This window comes from Astyanax mexicanus, unplaced genomic scaffold, assembly GCF_023375975.1.
Source record: "Astyanax mexicanus isolate ESR-SI-001 unplaced genomic scaffold, AstMex3_surface scaffold_101, whole genome shotgun sequence".
Classification (NCBI taxonomy): domain Eukaryota; kingdom Metazoa; phylum Chordata; class Actinopteri; order Characiformes; family Acestrorhamphidae; genus Astyanax; species Astyanax mexicanus.
This window is the reverse complement of record NW_026040027.1, coordinates 20,001-27,500: the sequence shown is the minus strand read 5'-3', so window position 1 is coordinate 27,500 and position 7,500 is coordinate 20,001. Positions and strand designations below refer to the sequence as shown.

Genomic DNA, 7,500 nt, shown 5'->3' with positions numbered 1-7,500 from the left:
AGTGGTAGGCTCGAAAAGTTGAAAAAATGACTAAGTCCAACTTGGTCTACCAGTGGTAGGCTCGAAAAGTTGAAAAAATGACTAAGTCCAACTTGGTCTACCAGTGGTAGGCTCGAAAAGTTGAAAAAATGACTAAGTCCCACTTGGTCTACCAGTGGTAGGCTCGAAAAGTTGAAAAAATGACTAAGTCCAACTTGGTCTACCAGTGGTAGGCTCGAAAAGTTGAAAAAATGACTAAGTCCAACTTGGTCTACCAGTGGTAGCTCTGAAAAGTCGAAAAAATGACTAAGTCCAACTTGGTCTACCAGTGGTAGGCTCGAAAAGTTGAAAAAATGACTAAGTCCCATTTGGTCTACCAGTGGTAGCTCCGAAAAGTCGAAAAAATGACTAAGTCCAACTTGGTCTACCAGTGGTAGGCTCGAAAAGTTGAAAAAATGACTAAGTCCCATTTGGTCTACCAGTGGTAGCTCCGAAAAGTCGAAAAAATGACTAAGTCCAACTTGGTCTACCAGTGGTAGGCTCGAAAAGTTGAAAAAATGACTAAGTCCAACTTGGTCTACCAGTGGTAGCTCCGAAAAGTCGAAAAAATGACTAAGTCCAACTTGGTCTACCAGTGGTAGGCTCGAAAAGTTGAAAAAATGACTAAGTCCCATTTGGTCTACCAGTGGTAGCTCCGAAAAGTCGAAAAAATGACTAAGTCCAACTTGGTCTACCAGTGGTAGGCTCGAAAAGTTGAAAAAATGACTAAGTCCCATTTGGTCTACCAGTGGTAGCTCCGAAAAGTCGAAAAAATGACTAAGTCCAACTTGGTCTACCAGTGGTAGGCTCGAAAAAGCTGAAAAAATGACTAAGTCCAACTTGGTCTACCAGTGGTAGGCTCGAAAAGTTGAAAAAATGACTAAGTCCAACTTGGTCTACCAGTGGTAGCTCTGAAAAGTCGAAAAAATGACTAAGTCCAACTTGGTCTACCAGTGGTAGGCTCGAAAAGTCGAAAAAATGACTAAGTCCAACTTGGTCTACCAGTGGTAGGCTCGAAAAGTTGAAAAAATGACTAAGTCCAACTTGGTCTACCAGTGGTAGGCTCGAAAAGTTGAAAAAATGACTAAGTCCCACTTGGTCTACCAGTGGTAGGCTCGAAAAGTTGAAAAAATGACTAAGTCCAACTTGGTCTACCAGTGGTAGGCTCGAAAAGTTGAAAAAATGACTAAGTCCAACTTGGTCTACCAGTGGTAGGCTCGAAAAGTCGAAAAAATGACTAAGTCCAACTTGGTCTACCAGTGGTAGGCTCGAAAAGTTGAAAAAATGACTAAGTCCAACTTGGTCTACCAGTGGTAGGCTCGAAAAGTTGAAAAAATGACTAAGTCCAACTTGGTCTACCAGTGGTAGGCTCGAAAAGTTGAAAAAATGACTAAGTCCAACTTGGTCTACCAGTGGTAGGCTCGAAAAGTTGAAAAAATGACTAAGTCCCACTTGGTCTACCAGTGGTAGGCTCGAAAAGTTGAAAAAATGACTAAGTCCAACTTGGTCTACCAGTGGTAGGCTCGAAAAGTTGAAAAAATGACTAAGTCCAACTTGGTCTACCAGTGGTAGCTCTGAAAAGTCGAAAAAATGACTAAGTCCAACTTGGTCTACCAGTGGTAGGCTCGAAAAGTTGAAAAAATGACTAAGTCCCATTTGGTCTACCAGTGGTAGCTCCGAAAAGTCGAAAAAATGACTAAGTCCAACTTGGTCTACCAGTGGTAGGCTCGAAAAGTTGAAAAAATGACTAAGTCCCATTTGGTCTACCAGTGGTAGCTCCGAAAAGTCGAAAAAATGACTAAGTCCAACTTGGTCTACCAGTGGTAGGCTCGAAAAAGCTGAAAAAATGACTAAGTCCAACTTGGTCTACCAGTGGTAGCTCTGAAAAGTCGAAAAAATGACTAAGTCCAACTTGGTCTACCAGTGGTAGGCTCGAAAAGTTGAAAAAATGACTAAGTCCCATTTGGTCTACCAGTGGTAGCTCCGAAAAGTCGAAAAAATGACTAAGTCCAACTTGGTCTACCAGTGGTAGGCTCGAAAAGTTGAAAAAATGACTAAGTCCCATTTGGTCTACCAGTGGTAGCTCCGAAAAGTCGAAAAAATGACTAAGTCCAACTTGGTCTACCAGTGGTAGGCTCGAAAAAGCTGAAAAAATGACTAAGTCCAACTTGGTCTACCAGTGGTAGGCTCGAAAAGTTGAAAAAATGACTAAGTCCAACTTGGTCTACCAGTGGTAGCTCTGAAAAGTCGAAAAAATGACTAAGTCCAACTTGGTCTACCAGTGGTAGGCTCGAAAAGTCGAAAAAATGACTAAGTCCAACTTGGTCTACCAGTGGTAGGCTCGAAAAGTTGAAAAAATGACTAAGTCCAACTTGGTCTACCAGTGGTAGGCTCGAAAAGTTGAAAAAATGACTAAGTCCCACTTGGTCTACCAGTGGTAGGCTCGAAAAGTTGAAAAAATGACTAAGTCCAACTTGGTCTACCAGTGGTAGGCTCGAAAAGTTGAAAAAATGACTAAGTCCCATTTGGTCTACCAGTGGTAGCTCCGAAAAGTCGAAAAAATGACTAAGTCCAACTTGGTCTACCAGTGGTAGGCTCGAAAAGTTGAAAAAATGACTAAGTCCCATTTGGTCTACCAGTGGTAGCTCCGAAAAGTCGAAAAAATGACTAAGTCCAACTTGGTCTACCAGTGGTAGGCTCGAAAAAGCTGAAAAAATGACTAAGTCCAACTTGGTCTACCAGTGGTAGCTCTGAAAAGTCGAAAAAATGACTAAGTCCAACTTGGTCTACCAGTGGTAGGCTCGAAAAGTTGAAAAAATGACTAAGTCCCATTTGGTCTACCAGTGGTAGCTCCGTAAAGTCGAAAAAATGACTAAGTCCAACTTGGTCTACCAGTGGTAGGCTCGAAAAGTTGAAAAAATGACTAAGTCCCATTTGGTCTACCAGTGGTAGCTCCGAAAAGTCGAAAAAATGACTAAGTCCAACTTGGTCTACCAGTGGTAGGCTCGAAAAAGCTGAAAAAATGACTAAGTCCAACTTGGTCTACCAGTGGTAGGCCCGAAAAAGCTGAAAAAATGACTAAGTCCCACTCGGTCTACCAGTGGTAGGTCGAAAAAGTGCGAAATTTTTCTAAGTCCCCACTTTTGGTCTACCATTTCACGCCAAAAACTAGTGAGGGTGGCGAGCTCCAGGATTTCTGACCCCCTTCGCCCGACTCCCTTGCCCGACGAAGGTGCACTCCGGTCGGCCTCGGAGCGAGTTCGCCCGCGCTCTGGAGGATTTTTCGTCGGGGGGTTTTTCAAAGGGGTGCCGTCGGACTGTTGAGGAGAGTGGCAATCTATAGGGGTCCAAGCACTGGAGATGATTCTCCATTCATTTCTAAGCATGGCAGAGCTTAAATAAAGCCCCATTAATAGTTCCAAAGTGGATTTTTGGACACTATAACACGGACCCGATCCTACCCGACCATGAAGCTCCGCAGGTCGGCCTCCGTCCCGCCCCCCGCCCCCCAGGCGGTACGGAGGAAAAACCAAACTTCCAGAGACGGTTCCAGGGGGGGTATCTCTTTTATTATTTTGACCCGATCGAATGGACTACCAAGCCCGCCTGGGTAGGCAACCGCGCGGCCCTCCGTGGCCACTGTGCGCGGTGCGTTCCTACCCGACCCAGCGGGTTAGCCTCCAGGGGGGTCCTCCGTCAGGGGGAGGACCTTTCCGAACCTATCCGAGGGAGTCGTAGACGGCCCGTCTATATCGCAATCTGCCCTAACACGATAACCGGTCGGCCCGGAGCCGTCGGACTCGATGCCTCGGTGGTCCTCGCGGCCCCCGAGCTCCAGCACCCGGCTTCAAAAAGCTCCGGACCCCCGGTTTCGGAACGAGCGTTTCCTTGTTATCCCCGAAGCAAGCGGGAACTCGCGCAGCGGAGTTGCCACACTAATTTCCACTGGGAGCAATGAGGGGTGAGCTCGGACGAGCCTCTCCGCCCGTCCCCCCCTCCCCGGGGGGTTCTTCGGACGGTACGGGGCCGATCCCTCTCCCCTCTAAGAACCAATGGTTTTTTCTGTGACAAAAACCACTCGCAGCAACCTGGTTGATCCTGCCAGTAACATATGCTTGTCTCAAAGATTAAGCCATGCAGGTCTAAGTGCACACGGAAGGTACAGTGAAACTGCGAATGGCTCATTAAATCAGTTATGGTTCCTTTGATCGCTCCACACGTTACTCGGATAACTGTGGTAATTCCAGAGCTAATACATGCAAACGAGCGCTGACCGGTCCTCTCTCGGGGGGGCCGGGATGCGTGCATTTATCAGACCCAAAACCCACCCGGGGGGACCCGCGAGGGTTTCCCCCGGCCCTTTGGTGACTCTAGATAACCTCGGGTCGATCGCGCGCCCACCGCGGCGGCGACGTCTCATTCGAATGTCTGCCCTATCAGCTGTCGATGGTAGCATAGGGGGCTACCATGGTGACCACGGGTAACGGGGAATCAGGGTTCGATTCCGGAGAGGGAGCCTGAGAAATGGCTACCACATCCAAGGAAGGCAGCAGGCGCGCAAATTACCCATTACCGACACGGTGAGGTAGTGACGAAAAATAACGATGCAGGTCTCTTTCGAGGCCCTGTAATCGGAATGAACGTATCCTAAACACATGGGTGAGGACCCATTGGAGGGCAAGTCTGGTGCCAGCAGCCGCGGTAATTCCAGCTCCAATAGCGTATATTAAATTTGCTGCAGTTAAAAAGCTCGTAGTTGGACTTCGGGAGTGGGCTGGCGGTCCGCCGCGAGGCGAGCTACCGCCTGTCCCAGACCCTGCCTCCCGGCGCCCCCCGGATGCCCTTGGTTGGGTGTCCGGTCCTCAGGGGTCCGGAGCGTTTACTTTGAAAAAATCAGAGTGTTCAAAGCGGGCACCAAACTCGCCTGAATGCCTGAGCTAGGAATAATGGAATAGGACTCCGGTTCTATTTTGTGGGTTTCCTGAACCAGGGCCATGATTAAGAGGGACGGCCGGGGGCATTCGTATTGCGCCGCTAGAGGTGAAATTCTTGGACCGGCGCAAGACGGACGAAAGCGAAAGCATTTGCCAAGAATGTTTTCATTAATCAAGAACGAAAGTCGGAGGTTCGAAGACGATCAGATACCGTCGTAGTTCCGACCGTAAACTATGCCGACCCGCGATCCGGCGGCGTTATTCCCATGACCCGCCGGGCAGCGTGCGGGGAAACCAGAGTCTTTGGGTTCCGGGGGGAGTATGGTTGCAAAACTGAAACTTAAAGGAATTGACGGAAGGGCACCACCAGGAGTGGAGCCTGCGGCTTAATTTGACTCAACACGGGGAACCTCACCCGGCCCGGACACGGAAAGGATTGACAGACTGATGGCTCTTTCTCGATTCTGTGGGTGGTGGTGCATGGCCGTTCTTAGTTGGTGGAGTGATTTGTCTGGTTAATTCCGATAACGAACGAGATTCCTTCGTGCTAAATAGTTACGCGGCCCCCCGCGGTCGCGGTTAACTTCTTAGAGGGACCAGTGGCGTATAGCCACGCGAGATGGAGCAATAACAGGTCTGTGATGCCCTTAGATGTCCGGGGCTGCACGCGCGCCACAATGGCCGGGCCAGCGTGTGCCTACCCTACGCCGAGAGGCGCGGGTAATCCGCTTAAACCCGTTCGTGACGGGGATTGGGGATTGCAATTATTCCCCATGAACGAGGAATTCCCAGTAAGTGCGGGTCATCAGCTCGCGCTGATTAAGTCCCTGCCCTTTGTACACACCGCCCGTCGCTACTACCGATTGGATGGTTATGTGAGGTCCTCGGATCGGCCACGCCGGGGCTCCTTCGCGGGGCCTTGGTGCTGTGCTGAAAAGTCGATCGAACTTGATCATCTAGAGGAAGTAAAAGTCGTAACAAGGTTTCCGTAGGTGAACCTGCGGAAGGATCATTACCGGGACTTGGGTTGGTAGTGCCTCCCAGTAGGCGCGACTCCCATTTCCACCAACAAAAATGTTCAAGCCACGGCCCGACGTTGGGAACTACAGGGATTCCCTTCGGCCTTTTAATGACTTGATCGAAAAACGGTGTCCTGAGCAAAAACGTGTTTTACGGCCAAAGGGAGACGGGTACCTGGCCCCCGAAGTCCGTCTGCGGGGTTTCTTACTCCGGAGGCGGCTCGGCGGCGCGGTTTGATGACCCCGAGTTCGCTTAGGCGTTCCGGGGCGCCCGTACCCGCGGCTGCCGTAAAACATTATTTCAAACTGTCACTTTTGTGTCTGTTGGTTACATGGCTTCGAAACAAAAACAACCATAAAGAGTACAACTCTTAGCGGTGGATCACTTGGCTCGTGCGTCGATGAAGAACGCAGCCAGCTGCGAGAACTAATGTGAATTGCAGGACACATTGATCATCGACACTTTGAACGCACATTGCGGCCCCGGGTCAATCCCGGGGCCACGCCTGTCTGAGGGTCGCTATTCCAATCTATCGGACCTTTTCGTTCCGTCTCCCTCTTCCCTCCGGGGAAGAGTTAAGAGACGGTTCGAGGGGACCGCGGCTGGAGGTTCGCAGGTGCCCGCACCTTCGTCTTCCTAAAAGCAGACTCGGTCAGGTTCCCTTCTCGTTCGGGACTCGATAAAAGCCGCTCGACGGGCTTGATCGCGGGGGAAAGACTTTCGTCCACCCCTCTCGCCTTCGTCTCCGTTGCCCAGCGATGGGTCTCGGAGGCCGGCTTTCCACACACCGTCCTCTACCGTTCCTCGTTCCGGCGAGGGGAGAGGTGGCGGCGATCCGTGGAGAGACGTCGTAGCGACGGCTGCCGGTGGGTTTTACCCTCTCTGGCTGCCCGTTATGCGCGCCGTCTCTCCGTCGGCGGATCTCTGTCCTCCCTCTCCTTTTCGTTCGGGCCGAGAGCGCGGCAAAAGAGAGGTTGGTAGGATAGCTCCGGTAGAAGGCGAAGAGGGGGGGCTTAAGTTTTTTTCTTCCCGTTTTCATCCTTCGTCCTCCGGCCGAATCGAACCTCCCCGTCTCGAAAGGGTTCCTCCGAACGGTTTCCAGCCAGACCGCGAGGGGTGGTTCCCGCCCTCCCTCGCGGCGGCGTACGCCTGGCGACGACAGCCCTTCGAGCGCGACCTCAGATCAGACGAGACGACCCGCTGAATTTAAGCATATTACTAAGCGGAGGAAAAGAAACTAACAAGGATTCCCCTAGTAGCGGCGAGCGAAGAGGGAAGAGCCCAGCGCCGAATCCCCCGTCCTTCACGGGCGTCGGGACATGTGGCGTATAGAAGTCCGTATCTCTCGGCGCGGGCCGGGGGGCCTGAGTCCTTCTGATAGAGGCTCAGCCCAGGGACGGTGTGAGGCCGGTAACGGCCCCCGCCGCGCCGAGGTCGCGGTTCTTCTCGGAGTCGGGTTGCTTGGGAATGCAGCCTAAAGAGGGTGGTAAACTCCATCTAAGGCTAAATACTGGCACGAGACCGATAG

At 51.0% G+C, this 7,500-nt stretch overlaps 3 non-coding genes across 3 annotated transcripts in view; all 3 read left to right on the top strand.

Annotated features, from left to right (window-relative positions):
• Positions 1 to 4,103: 4,103 nt before the first annotated feature.
• Positions 4,104 to 5,967, top strand: LOC125788549 (18S ribosomal RNA). Its single transcript, XR_007429611.1, has one exon. It is a non-coding gene; the product is annotated as an 18S ribosomal RNA (ribosomal RNA).
• Positions 5,968 to 6,337: 370 nt separating this feature from the next.
• LOC125788547 (5.8S ribosomal RNA) lies at positions 6,338 to 6,491 on the top strand. Its single transcript, XR_007429609.1, has one exon. It is a non-coding gene; the product is annotated as a 5.8S ribosomal RNA (ribosomal RNA).
• Positions 6,492 to 7,145: 654 nt separating this feature from the next.
• Positions 7,146 to 7,500, top strand: part of LOC125788544 (28S ribosomal RNA) — a 4,064-nt gene continuing 3,709 nt past the window's right edge. The window contains exon 1 of the ribosomal RNA XR_007429606.1: positions 7,146 to 7,500. This exon is cut by the window's right edge and continues 3,709 nt beyond it. This is a non-coding gene — a ribosomal RNA (28S ribosomal RNA).